Source organism: Vicia villosa, linkage group LG2, assembly GCF_029867415.1.
Source record: "Vicia villosa cultivar HV-30 ecotype Madison, WI linkage group LG2, Vvil1.0, whole genome shotgun sequence".
Taxonomy (NCBI): Eukaryota; Viridiplantae; Streptophyta; class Magnoliopsida; order Fabales; family Fabaceae; genus Vicia; species Vicia villosa.
In genome coordinates, this window is record NC_081181.1 from 222,578,407 (window position 1) to 222,593,994 (window position 15,588).

General features: G+C 33.9%; 1 long non-coding RNA gene across 4 annotated transcripts; it reads left to right on the forward strand.

Moving 5' to 3' along the window:
• Nucleotides 1-325: 325 nt before the first annotated feature.
• LOC131654029 (uncharacterized) lies at nucleotides 326-4,559 on the forward strand. Of its 4 annotated transcripts, none has more exons than XR_009299182.1 (5): nucleotides 326-470; nucleotides 721-2,138; nucleotides 2,277-2,356; nucleotides 3,192-3,399; nucleotides 3,480-4,557. It is a non-coding gene; the product is annotated as an uncharacterized LOC131654029 (long non-coding RNA). The 4 variants fall into 4 exon arrangements; XR_009299183.1 differs by having other exon boundaries at nucleotides 721-875; nucleotides 1,428-2,356; nucleotides 3,480-4,556; XR_009299184.1 differs by having other exon boundaries at nucleotides 699-2,356; nucleotides 3,480-4,559.
• The last annotated feature ends 11,029 nt before the right edge of the window (nucleotides 4,560-15,588 follow it).

Consider the following 15,588-nt stretch of genomic DNA (forward strand, 5'->3'; position numbering starts at 1 on the left):
GTCGGTTGCCTTTAAAACCGACTTAACAAACATTAAATAAAAATAATATAATTCACATTAAATTTCTTAAGTCGGCTTTATTCGTTAACTGACTTAAGAAGTAGATTTTTTAAGTCAGGTATTTTCGACCTGACTTAAGAAGTTTAGTTTACTTCTAATAAATTAAATTCTAATATATATTATGAAGGAATCGAACTCCCAACCTTCACATAACAAAAGTTTTATATATAAAATAATAATATTATAATTATAAACATATAATTATATTTATTTATATAAAGAATTAATAAATAAGAAACAAAACTTTTCTATTTTCTATCTTCACGTGAAATCTCCAAACAAACATATTCCTGCTTCTTGCTCTCGCTACTCACAAACCACTGTGCGCTGACTGCTCGTTATTCACCGTCGTTGGCCTTCCACCACCGGTTGCTCGACTGTCTTGTACTTTGAATGTCTTTCTCGTTAAGGTTAGCTTATCCTTCTTTATCTCTTCTTTAATAAATATTTAGGGTTTCACTCAATCCTAAAACTCCTTCTCAAACCTTCATACAAATCCCAGTTTCTCTCTTAATTGAAGCATTACAGAATAGTAAGAGGGTTTGATTTCAGTGAGAAACAGATTTGAGGTTTGATTTAAGAATTTAGGTTAGGATTCAACAATTATGTGTATAAATATTTATTTTATTGAATCCTAGCCGCCATTTAATCCTCCAACAGAGATGAAGATGAAATTCATAATCTGCATCGCCTAAGCCTTCATCTGGATTGAAATCATCGGTTTGGGACTACCATCGACACCCTTTCATCATCTCTGTTGCGAAACTGATGGAGTAAAGCCACCGCGTTGGAGATTCTCATATCTCTATGAACAGGTGAGTGTCTTCCTTTCATAAATTCCTTAGTTTAAACATTGAAAAGTAGAAGGACCAATTTTGTTCAAATCTTAGCTTGTCCGTCTCCCGAACTTTGAATCCCATTATATTTCTTTAAGGGAATTAGGTTTATTGTTACTTTAAAATTGGATTTCTGCTATGTTTTTGTATAGGTGTAGAGTTAGAGTTAAAATATAAACTCTAATATGGATGTAGAGTTATAGTTAAAAACAAATAATCCCACTATTACGAAACTTGTATAACAGTAGAGGCAATTAAAATGTTATTTTCGAACCTGAACAATTATTAAGGAGTTTGACTCAAAATGCTTTTTCATAAAACTTGTTGTTGATAGTATTTGTGTCATATTGCATAAGTATATTCTCTCTCACAATGGTTCCATCTGGGCAAATCTATGTGATTGTTGTAATCAAGTTCTATTCTTACATAGCTTGCTTCAACTCTTCAATTTAACTGTTACTTTATATTTGATTTGTTCCTTTTTGATAGATTCTACTTGTAGTAAAATTCCTTTTCTTAATGCTCCTTAAGGCATTTCTGTTAGAAGGTTTGTTCTTAAAGTGAAGTCCTCAAAGAAAAGACAATGCAGTTATAATGCTAATGATAATGCCATGCTTAATACTAATTCACGTAAAGACTTTCTTGGGTTAGCATTAGGAGGAGCCTATACACTTTTCATCCATTCATTTGATGCTGCCAATGGAGCTGGTTTGCCACCAGAAGAAAAACCTAAACTGTGTGACAACACTTGTGAGAAAGAGCTTGAAAATGTATGGTGAAATTACATTACATAAGAGTATTTATCTCCGCGAGATCCATCTGGCCATGGAACTCACACATCATTGAGTGCAGCCGGCGTACTAGTAGAAAATGAGAGCTTTAAAGGACTGGCTAAAGGATAAGGCTAAGAGGCGGCGCTCCATTAGCTTGTTTAGCTATCTACAAGATTTGTTGGTCAACTAGAGGCTGCAGCTCTGCTGGCCTTCTTGCAGATTTTGATGATGCTATATATGATGGAGTGACATTATTCCAGCATCTCTCGGCTCATATCCTCCGTTTCCACTTCTGTTTAGAATGTGTTGGCCATTGGTTCCTTCCATGTTGTTGCAAGAGGAATTTCTGTCATATGTTCTTTTGGTAACTCTCGATCATATGCTCAAACTATACAGGTATTGTCGCTGCCAGTACCATCGATAGGGAATTTCCAATAAAATTGTCTTGGGAAATAATAAATCTATACAGGTACTTCATCTCCGTGTTTTTTGTTTTATGGATCAAAAGCATCTATTAGTAGTTTATATCGTGGCTAAAAATTGGCCGTTTTCAATGAAGAAACAAAAATATATTTTATTTCCTCATATAGAGTCACTATATACACAGGGGAAAAAATTAAACCAATTTTATCCTATACTGTATGAAGAGGATATATCAACTTCAGATGCAAGTGAAGAAACTGCCAGGTAAAATGTGTCGGTTCATGTTGCCGTATTTTTTCATTAAGAACCATAGTTGTGAAAGTTTTCTCAGTGTTTTCTATACTCAGATGCTGTGAATTATGAAGTCTTAATTCCACTTTATTAAAAAACTTTTGTTTATAAAAATATATTTACTGAGGTAAAACCAAATGAGAAAAAAGAGTACAATTGAAATACTTTTATACAATTAATAGGGTGAAAGTAAATATAAAGTATACAGTAAATTTTTTGAAGAGAAGAAGAATGTCAAATTGGCCATCACAAAATATCTGTACCATAAAACTACCGTGTTTGAACAAAAATCTTTACTTTAATCAACTTAAGTGTCATTTTCCTTCCAAAATTTCTAGTGTCACATTCATGTCGTTGAAGTTTATAGTTAGTGTCTTTTTCTAATGCTACTTTTCACCATAGTTATATCAATATATATAAACAAATAGACCAATGTTACATTGAAATAAATATACTCTCAATGTTTGAATTTTATAACCATCTTTAACCATAATTTCCCGACAAATACTCATATCTGTGAAATGTTTGAACTACCCTTCTTCATGTTGAAATTCCCATGTTATTAGTTGCTCTTGCTAAGCTTCATAATACCCTTTTTCATTTTTTTCTATACTAAAGATGTTTTATGTGTTGGGATATATAGCCTCTGTCAAAGTTGATTTCATAGCAGGAACAAAAATTATATCATGCCTGGAAGCTACTAGATAAATACTTTTGAAAACCAACACCTATTTTTTTTTTTGTGCTTAGTCTATAAAATATTAAATAATGCAGTTTTATTTTAATGATATAATCTTGCTTATTGTAGGAATCTTGTAATCAAGTTTAATCAGAACTGTTGTGGGGCAACAAATGTCTCCTGATGTCACATTCTTCTTCGCCACGTGGACCAAGTTCTCTTTCTCCTTAAGTTTTAAAGGTTGCAGTCAATACATTGGAGCCAAGGGCGTATCGTACAAACAAGCTGGTCCATTTGATAATTGTCAATTATAGCCTGTAGACTTGTCTCACTTAAGGTAATCAAAGGAAATAATAGAACTCAAGTGGCGTATATCCTGAAAGTTTGTTTGTAACCAATGATTTCTCTTTGCTGTAGGTATATACAAGTTAGGAAGTGTATTATTCCTAGTAACTGTGGAATTAATTCATGTTCTCCCCACTTCTAATTTCCTGCAATCCATTTCCACGCTGATTGGGTTAGAATGTCTTGTACTGAAACTTTTGTATTCACATGATTTTTATCATGTAATAAAATATTTTTGACTTAGCTCTCATCTTTTTCCTGATGCAGTTACTCTTCATGAGTTTTAATTTATTATAATATAATGGTATATTTTTGCTGATATATTCTTTTATTTTTTGCTGATATATTCTTTTATTTAGGGATAGTTAATTTCAACCTTGTGGCATTTATTTAGGTCTTACGTTATGATTTGTTTCTATCTATGATCTTTAGACAATTATTTGCAGTACCCTTTTTTTACTTGTTATATATGGATAGACATTTTGCATAATATTTGATAAGACAATATTTGTATTTCTAGGTTTTTATAAATAAAAATTGATAAGACAATATTTGTATTTCTAGGTTTTTATTAAAAAAAAATTGATAAGACAATATTTGTATTTCTAGGTTTTTATAAAAAAAAAAATTGGATAAGACAATATTTGTATTTCTAGGTTTATATAAAAAAATAAATTGCATAAAATCCAACTTGTTAGGTCGGTTAAATTTATCTGATTTAAGATATAACTTCTTAAGTCGGGTACAAATGGCATAAGGGGTTCTTAAAGTCTAAACTTATTAAGTCGGATACTATTTAACCGACTTAACAACACTTTCTTAAGTCAGGTCAAAATCCGACTTAAGAAGTCAAAACTTCTTATGTCGGCAATTCTTAAGTCAGGTTCGGAACGGTCTTAAAAAGTCATTCTTAACCGACTTAAAAAGTGTTTTTTCCACTAGTGAAAGCCAATTTCTTACATCTAGAGTGATGATGGAATTCAGGATCAAGTTACATTTGATGGAGTAATCTGCTCATGTAATCCATTACAATCACAAAAAGGTAGGGTGATATAGGGTCTCCCTGCCTTATGCCCCTGGCTGCTCTAAGTAATTGTGAGTGATCCCCATTGATATCGTATCTATAAGTCACAGTAGTAACACCATTCATAATCCATCTAGCAAATTGATCAAAAATGACATTTTTGTATTTATTATTTTTTATCTAAATTTATTTTAAACAGTTAAATAATATTTTAAAAGATCAAAATAATTAAATTATATTTTAAATTACAAATGCAAATTATATAAAATTTATTTATATCAATATATTTTTAATTATTTTTTAAATTATAATAAGATTTACCTTGGGTAATTTTTATATGATTAAGTAATTAATAAACTAATTGATTTTATATATATTTTTGTGGTGTTTTTTATTTAACGAGTAATTTTTTTTTTAACTTACACAAATTATTAATAAATTAGAAATGTCCAAATTGTTTTATAATTTATATAATTTTTTTTATAAATTAAATTTTTTATGTATATTATTAATAAGAATGACATTTTATCCATACAATAGTAATATGGTATCGCTATCAACTCCTCCGAGAAACAACCTGCATTTTCTAGGATTGACCACCAATCCCGTGGAGCTCGAGAACTGCTGCAACACCTTCAATAAGTGCTCAACTGAATTCGTGTCACCCCTTGAGAACATCAACACATCATCTGCAAAAGCTATATGCGTCAAATTAAGCTCTTTGCATCTACTATGGTATTTGAAATTTGTTTCGTTCTGCATTCTATACAAGAGCCTGTGCAAGTACTCCATCATAATGACAAAAAGCATAGGGGAGAGTGGATCCCCTTGTCGAGGTCCTCGTTTGGCTTGCATGATCTTTGTATACACGCCGTTTACATTAAACCGGTAGAAAACAGTTGTGACTGTGAGCATAATCCACTTAACAAATTGATGTGGTATCCCAATCTCTCGCATAATGACCTCCAGTGCTCCCCAATCCACCATATCGTAGGCTTTTTGTAAGTATAATTGGAGCATACACCTTGGCGGCCCTCCCTTTCTAGAATATCCCTGCAACAACTCATAAGTGAGTAAAATGTGACTATGTATCTGCTGATTGGGAACAAATGCAGCCTGGCTCTTTATTTACGACACTGCCAATCACCTTAGCTAAGGGACTAGTCAAAATTCTAGAGATTATTTTATACAGTGTCGTGCATCCGGCTATGGGCCTATAGTCCCTGATAGTTCTAGCATTATCAGTTTTGGGAATTAATGTGACTATAGTACAGTTGACAGCTTTATAGATCCTCCCATGAACAAAAAATTCTGTTATGGCTCTCATCACATCATACTTTATAGTTGGCCAACTCGATTTGAAAAACTTCGCACCATACCCATCTACCCCTGGAGCCTTTAGGTCACCAATGCCCTTTAACGCTACCAGAGTCTCTGCTTCACTAATTGGCATGATCAAGCTCTGTCTTTGTTGGAAAGTCAATTGGGGACCATTTCTCATTTCTACTATGTCCACATGGCTGAGATTATTTCCTGCAGTGCCCATCAAACTTTCATAGAAATCCACCACCACCTGTTATATATCCTGCTGAGACCCGAGCAAGGTACCATCCTCCCCATATAACAGATGCATACCCTTGGAAGTATGTTTTCCTCTCAAAGAAGCATGAAAAAAGGAATTATTACCATCTCCCAATTTAAGCCACTCAATCTTAGACCTTTGCTTTAAAACTTTCTCCTCCAACTCATTCAAAGCTAGCAGCTTAGCATTGCAGCTTTTGACTTTAAGAATTTTAGCCATGTCCATGTTATTCAGGTGTAAATCCTGCTGTGCATCCTCCAGACTTTCCCTAGCTTTAATGATATCCTGTCTCAAATGTGTCATGGGTCTATTCATAATTCTCATAACCTTTTGCAGTCTTCTCAACTTTTCCCAAACAATGAACATAGGACTCCCAATGACTGGCTCCTGCCAACTCTCTCTCACTTTTGTATGGTACTCTTCCCTCTCAACCACACAATTGTAGAACGTAAAATGGGATTTAACAGTCTGAATTTTCTTCTCATTTCTCAGCCAAAGTAAAGAGTGATCAGAAATTCCTGGAGTCAGTATATGCAGAGTTGTGTCCAACTGGTTCAAAAACCAACTAGTATTAACTAACACTTTATCAATCTTTGAGTAAATGGCTCGATCATGCTGATTATTAGACCATGTAAAATAGGCACCTCTACCATCCATCTCAGTGAGATCACATTTTTCAATCATAGTAACCAGATCCTGCATCTCTGCCTGAGCCACCCTTTACCCCTCAATTTTGTCCTGCACTTTTGTAACATTATTGAAGTCTCCCATTAGTACCCAGGGCCCCTGTTGATTGCTAAATATATCCTCAATATCTCTCTACAGCTTTCTTCGCTGCTCAAGGCTATTGGCAGCATATATAGCAGTTATCCAATACATAAAGTCCCCAGCAAGATTATACAATGAGCAGTGGATCATTTGGCTCGTTTCCTGTACAACTCTCAGATCTATAGCATTTTGATTCCATAAAATCCAAATCCGTCCATTATAGTGACTAGCATAGTTATCAATATACATACCATCCAGATGAAGTTGATTCCTAATGTTTGAGGCTTTATACTGCTTCACTCTTGTTTCTAAAAGGAAGGTCACCATCGGTCTAATATTCTTGAGGCGGGAGCTAACCTCACGTAGCTTTCCAGCTTTATTTAACCCCCGGGCGTTCCATGCCACAATCATGATGCATAATCTTGATACACTAAGGGATTATTCAAGTCCCCTAGTGCAACAAAACCATTCAAACACGCAGTCGTATTAGTCTCCGGAGCACTTCGTTTTCCTTTATCCCTACCTGTAAGGACAGTTTCCCACTCTTTTCCTGAGTCCTCAATGCTAATCTTCACAGGCTCTTCAGGTCATGGCTCATCAGTCTTCCCCGGGTTCTCATTAATAGCTGCCTTTTGTTCTATTGAAATGATAGCTTTAGGCTGCCATTTCTTTATCACCTTCTCCTTGCAATTATGCCCGAACTTTTGACATTTTCCGCAGAATGTTGGCTTCCACTCATACTCGACAGCCTGTTTTATCTTCTTGCCTTCAGCATCCTTAATGTTTATTGTATCCTTTATCTCCTGCGTAACATCGAGCCTTGCTTGCCGTGCATTCGTCAGTTACCAGAGGATTACCTAGTGCGCTTCCAATCTTATTTAGGCTTCGCACTCCCCATAGATGTAGTGGCAGAAGTGGAAGCTTCACCCAAATTGGTAAAGTTCTCAACATATCTTCCTTGAGGCAAAACCCTGGAGTAGTAAGCTTTTGAGCTATGCAGGGAAAATCCAGCTAGTAAAAAGTGTATGTTATGCGACGGTGAATTATTGGCTCCAATGTCTCCCGCTGCCTAAATAGGTGGTGAAGCATATTAACTCTATCTGCAGGTCTTTTGTTTGGACTGGTGGCACTGCTGTGACAAGAAAGAGCCCAGTGGCTTGGCATAGTGTTTGCAAGCCTCGGAAAAATGGAGGATTAAATGTGTTGGATCTGCAATGTTGTAGTGATATAGCTTTGATGAAACTGTTATGGAACTTATGCAAAAAAAAGGACAGCCTATGGGTAAGATGGATACATAATTACTATTTGAAAGGGAAAGACATAATGGCCATGGAGATTAAGATGCAGTATTCTTGGATTTTCAAGGCTATTTTGAGAATAAGGGAGAAAACAGTGATGCTGCCAGATTGGTATACCATGAATGCTTTCAAAACAAATATGGCATACAAGCAGATGATGAGAAACGAGAGCCCTGTCATGTGGTATAGACTGTTTTGTGGAAATAGTGCGAGACCACGAGCGTTGTTTACACTTTGGTTGGCTTGCCATGGAAAATTAGCCACTAGGAGTAGACTATTCCGATTTGGTATGGTGAGTTACACAAACTGCTGTTTCTGTTTGCAGGAGGAAACCATATATCACATTCTTTTTGAGTGCAAAGAAACTGGTAGGATATGGAAGTATGTGTTACACTGGATTATTGTTGCTCATGATCCTCGACCATGGAAGGAAGAATTAATGTGGGTGATCCAAAATTGCAAAGGAAAATCTATTAGAGCTGAGATGATCAAACTTGCCTTTGCTGAAACTGTTTACGGTGTCTGGGCTTATCGCAATTGCATCAGTTTTGGGAAGGGAGTGGATATTACTAAGGTAGGGGATGACATTATTGATAAGATAGTCTATCGTGGGTGGGGTAGATTGAAACTAAGAGCCCATTTGGCCCATTTGATGTTATAGTCCGTTTTAGTTTGGCTGGACCCTCCGAGGTCGCTTTGTAATAATGGCTTTTTTTGAATTAATATATCAATTTATTTGATTAAAAAAAAAATAGTAATCTTACTATAACTAAAATTTCTAAATTATAAGTGTTTTTAAGATATTTATGTATAGATTATTCCACAAATTATAAAAGAGAATTTTTTTAATACTAGTAAGGAATGGTATATAAATATTAATCCTGAAGAATAATATGAATTTTTAAGGATTTAATTTTCCCATTTATTAGTATCAAACCTCATTCCACTAACTATGTGTTCTTTGGTGATGGAGCAAAAGAAGAGATCAAAGGGGTTAGAAAACTAGAATGTTCTAGAGTTCCAAAACTGGACAATGTACTGTTGGTGAAAGGACTGACTGCAAATCTGACCAGCATCAATCAACTATGTGATCAAGGCTTCAATGTCAGATTCACCAAAGATGAATGTGTAGTCACAAATGAAGAAAATATGGAAGTCATAATGGGAATCAGATCTAAAGACAACTGCTACATGTGGGAGCCTAAAACCACAAGTTCTCCCTCTGTATGCTCTATGGCAAAAGAAGAAAAAGAGGTCAAATTGTGGCATCAAAAACTTGGTCATCTATATCTAAGAGGAATGAAGAAAATCATATCCAAGGAAGCTGTAAGAGAAATCCCACACCTGCAAATTGATGAAGGAAAAGTCTGTGGAGAATGTCAGGTTGGCAAATAAATTCAAGATGTCACATCCAAAGATCAAACAACTTACTACTTCTGAAATTCTTGAACTATTGCATATGGACCTAATGGGACTAATGCAGGTAGAAAGTCTTGGTGGGGAGAAATATGCCTATGTGATAGTTGATCATTACTCTATATATACCTGTATAAGCTTCATCAGAGAAAAATTAGATGTTTTTGAGGTGTTCAAGGACTTGTGCACAAGACTTAAAAGAGAGAAGGAAAGTGGTGACATCAGAATCAGGAGTGATCATGAGAAGGAGTTTGAGAATACCAAATTTGCTGAATTCTGCTCTTTTGAAGGAATCAATCATGAATTTTCCTCACCTATCACTCCTCAGCAAAATAGAGTAGTAGAAAGGAAAAAACAGGATTACTCAAGAATTTGCCTGAGCTATGATCCATGCAAAGAAGCTACCTATGCATTTTTGGGATGAAGAAATGAATATAGCTTGCTATATCCATAAGAGAGTCACATTGAGGAAAGGGACTTCCTCCACACTGTATGAAATATGGAAAGGTAGGAAACCCACTGTAAAGTACTTTCATGTATTTGGAAGCAAATGCTATACCTTGACAGATCGTGAACAAAGAAGAAAAATGGACCCCAAAAGTAATTTAAATCATTAGCCAGATGTAGATTAGAAGTATATTAACTATTATAGATTAAAAATTTATAAATAAAACAATATATTAGGGAATATTGAATAAAACTATTAATTATTAGATTATTATTTAAGTTATCTATTAAGTAGGAAATATAATTTAGAAAATTATTAATTATAATTAGTGGGTGTCTAAGGTAATTATAATCTAGGAAATATAATTTAGAAAATTATTAATTATAATTAGGCACCCTTAACCCTTTCCTAAGGTTTTGTCTAAGGTAAATGTTTGTGGCTAAAAATATTAAGGCAAGGTTTATGCTTTCGAGGGTGAACAGTAAGATTCGAACCTAATTGGAGTTTTGGGGAAGGGGACTCGCCTTGTTACCAAGTGCCTACGTACCTCATTAGGGAGGATCAGAGTCTACGTAGTTCGGGGACAGGGTTGTACGCCTTATATTTGATATGAGTGTGTTTTAAATTATCATACGCAATTTTGTAATTGTCGCAATTTTGAAATTCATAGTTTGTGAAAGGAATTTGTGTTTTGATGTGGCGTACAACCCTGATTACTATATGTTTCATTAATCACGGTGATCAATGGGTTTGATCAACATAATTAACAAATTAATAAAGAATTGCTAATTATCTTAATTGATTGATTCGATTATAACCGTTAGCAAATTGATGTGTTTTTAAATAAATTATTTTAGTGAATGGGAAATAATTCATCATTAATCATCGCAATCAATCGGTTCGATTGAAACAATTAACAAATTTATGAAGAATTGCTAATTATCCTAATCGATTGATTCGATTATAACCATTAGCAAATTAATGTGTCTTGATTAGAGGGACATTATTTATCGTTAATCATCGTAATCAACTAGTTTGATTAAAATAATTAACGAATTAAGGTTGGACTACTAATCATCATAACCAATTGAATCGGTTAAAACTCTTAGTAAATAAACCTATTTGAATATATTATTTAATTAATTAATTGATTATTAATCATCGCGATCGATTAATTCGATCAAAATGATTAATAAATAAATCCTAATATTAATTATATTAATAATTCAATTTTTAAAATCAAATTATATATATAAAAATATATTAAGTTTAATTAAATAATTATATAAATAATATAAAAAATAGAAAGAACCCAGGTTTTTATCGTATGTGGCCAGGGTTCATAGTATGTTTACATCAATCCTGTGCGTTGGACCTAAGGTAATAGTGATATGGTGGCTAGATCTTGAAGGTATGTGGTAGACCTCAGGGCAGGCGCAGCGTGGGATCACTGAACAAACGCTTCATAAAAATAATATGGGGAGCGAGAGATCGAACCCACGCCCCCTCGTTTAAACACGCTCTCTCTCACCAACTCAATCACACAGACCATCTGATATATATATATATATATATATATATATATATATATATATATATATATATATATATATATATATATAAATCCATAATCATAAAATGGATAAACGCGCGCTAATTTTAAACAGACCAGTGGTGTGTTGCCACGCAACCTTCTTCTTCCCCAAACCCTGTAAATCTCTGAAAATATTTCTACGAATTTGCTACGATTTCCTTCGTAGCAAATAAACCTACAAACCCTAAAAACCACATACATGCATATAAATATTTCGCGACCATGGGGATCTCTTTGTCCAGTCCCCCTAGACCCAATGATACCCACAATTGCCCCCAATTTTAGCTAAAACGGAAAACCCCAAATTAAGCTTGCTAAACCTAACAATGGTGGATCACCACACAGTCACGTAAACAATGAATCAATTGCCTAGAATTGATCTAAACACCACCACAAACAATAATATGCAACCAAAATCCATGTATGATACGTGAATCAATGCTATCGATCATAAATTAAGAGTGACATACCGTGGCCTTATTGGAGGTAATTATGGGGTTGTTGATGCAGTGCAACGATCCAAATAGCTTCAGAATCCTCCAAGGATTGTATTGCAATCTTCAGAATGCTTTGAAACCTTCCCAATTTCAAAAACTGAATTGTGTTCTTGAGTGGAAATTTTGCTCTTTGAATAGGGTTCTTTCTCCATATTTTCCGTCCCCTAATCCATTGCCCAATGGTATGTACTTATAGTAGAACCAATTAGGTCAACTAAACTGAATCAAATCTCCATAATTTGTGAAATTGATCTTTGATTGAATCTTGAATGAAATCTTTCTAAAATTGACCAATTTTGTTCCTTCTCTTTTCAATATCCCTTTTCACGAAATTGGTTCATATTTTGGTCCATTGAATGATTGAAATTGATTGAAAAATAGAATCAAATCAAATCTTTTTATTTTCTTTCACTTATTCGATGTAAATTGCACTTTAAATGAATAAAAATTCAATAAAAAAATTCAATAAAAATCAAATGGGCATGGGGATGGATTCAGATATTCTTAGTAACTTCATAACCAAATTTGGATCATAAAAATATAGGCCCATTTGTAAAATATCCATTTTGAACCACTTTTGTTTCACATTTTGCCTTCAAAATTATCCAAATTTGACAAGGCATATTTCCCTCAATTTTTAAGATATGGAAGAGTTATAGGAATTTTTGGAAACCTAGAGATGTCTTCTATAAGCCACTTTGGAACATTTTTTCAATTTGAAGATTTTATCTTGATGATATGGGCTTTGACAAAAAACTGCTTTTGGTTAACTTTTGAAAAGGACCTATAATCTTTTGGACCATATTTCCTCAATGAAGCATTTTTAGCCTTGGCATGTGAGAGAAAAAGTTGTAGAGAACTCAATTTTCTTCAAAATAGGCTTTGTTTGGGAAATTTCTGATGTTCCATATGGAAGTTATGGCTGGTCAAAGTTCAGTTGACTTTTTAGACCAAAAACCCTAATTTAGAAAACTTTGAATCTTGTTGATTTTGAAGCTTTCCTTGATGAACCATGATCAACCCTTGATCAAATGATGAATGTTACTTCAAAATGTTGATGTTGACCAAGAATCAGGAATTTTGACTGTACTTTGACCATAGTTGACTTTTAGGTCAAACTAGTCGACTATTGACTTTCTGAGCTTTTGACTGAGCAATATTTGGAATTAAATCTTGAATTTTGCCATGGGGATGGTCTGAAGTCTAATGAGCCATATGAAATCCATTGGAGATCTTGATTCACCAATTTTCTTAAGAGAATGCAAAACCCTAGTTCAAAAGATCTTTGATTAGGAGAGTGTGCCTTGAGTTAACCCTTGATCCTTGAATCATTGTATGAGTTTGAAGGTGAAATGAGATGGGCAAATTTTGGGGTATGACAAGTTGGACCAAAAGCTAAGCAAAAACTGCTATTTTAGTTTTTTTTTTTAAATTTTTGACTATTTTGTGAAGAAAATCATGAATTAAATGAAAAATAATATTTTTTAAAAATACCTAAATAAAGAAAATGAAAATTAAAAATAAAAATGTTTTTTTTTGTGTTATTTTTTTATTTAAAATTGAAAAAGTAAAATGATTAAAGAAAACTATTTTTTGTATTTTTTAACATAAATGAAAATGAGGTTAGTAACAAGTGAAAAAATGTCTAAAATGTTGAAAAGTAGGATTCGAACTCATAACCTCTCACTCTTGCACTCCACTATATACCCGCTAGACCATCGCGCTCATTCGAGTTTGAATGGAATTTGGAAAGATAAGAAGCATGAGAAAAAAATTTGGGGTACAACAACATCTCCCCATGAATTCATGTACAATGTTACACAACATATGCAGTTAAGATTATCACACAACCTTAATTATACATGCATATCACAATAATCCAACTCATATGAATTATCCACCAAGTTGCACACACTGCATCAAGTACTCATTCTCAATAAAACACATCCAATTAGCATATATTCATTCACACATATCATAAATATTATATCACAAAACATATTCTCTAATGTTATCCATAATTCATCAATCCATAACGCAGATATCCATAATTATACGTTATTAACACAACAACATCATTATTAATTCATTAAGTGTTAACCATTTTAGTCCTATCATATAGATAATCACATCAGCTTCCTAATGCTTCGAAAGGAACATAAAACGGAGTTATAGATCAAAAGTTATGCATTTTAAAATTGTGACAAAATAGGGTATTTTGGCCCGGCGAAAGAAAGCACTCGCCTGATACTCCAAGACAAAAACTCGATCACAAAATTGACCCTCTCGCCTGGAGAAGAAACAAAAGTGACTACTCGCCCAAAGAAGCAAGATGCTTGTTAGGAGTAAATTAATGGTAAATTCATGTGTTAATATAAGTGATTTAGTCTCTAAACTAATGCAAATTGTGATAGATACATAGGTTTTTAGTGAGAGTTGAACTGAAAAGGTTCAGTTCATGTGTAAAGCAAATCGAATCACTTGTGGGTGTTATTGATGCAGGTTTAGAGCTGAACTGGAGCTTTAGGAAAACAAGAAGAGGAAAGGAAGCTGGAAGTCTCAAAGGCAAAGCAAAAAGATGAAGTTTGAGAAGGGCGCGCCGCGGGAGTTTTAGCCAGCGCCGCGCCAAAGTCTCTGTTTTTGATCGCGCCGCGCACATCCGTTGCCGCGCCGCGGCCTCGGCGTTAAAAGCCCAAAACTTATAAATAGAAGCCCTAGCTTCCAAGTGAAAGGGAGATCTTTTGTGAGCGAAATTAGGAGAGCATTCTGAGTTTGCAGTCAAGAACAACAATTGAAGGCCAAATCTTTACCAATCGAAGATATTCCATTGATAAAGATGAATCCATCTATTAATTCTTGTGTGTTCTTCATGTCTATGGAGAGCTAAATTCCTCTTGTTGAGTTTAAGGTAGTAGTTAACCTATGAATATACAATACCATTAATTATTTCCTATGAACAATTGTTTGAATTTATTATCAATACGAAACCTTGTTTTTAATTTACACCATTGTTGAATCTTTGATCGAAAGAAAGGATTTTAACTTTTGCCCTAGGTTACTATATTGATTCAATCTCAATTTGCAGAGATGGAATTGTGATTGAGTTTTCATAATTATCGTTCCTTATTACTATTATCGATATTGATATTTGGAGAGATCGAATCTCATACCGGTAAAAGTTTATCTAATTTGATTTGCAGACATGAAATCATATTTGAGGATAAGTGAAGATAGTAATTCAAATGATTGTTCAGTTGTGAATTAATTGATAAGTTGTAAAGGAATAGGTTGATGAACCCTAAAGCTCAACATACTTCCTTAATCGTTAACAAACGTTCATTATCTGCATTTAAATTATTGTTTAAATTTGATAGTATCACAATCATAAAACAACTCCAATTACTTTTTCTAACTCAAAATAATTAACTATAGAACGGCAGTGATATTAAACAATCCCTGTGGATACGATATATTACCGAAAATATTTACCCACAAATACTTTCAACAAATTGGCGCCGTTGCCGGGGATTGGTGTCAATATTGCACGCATTGCA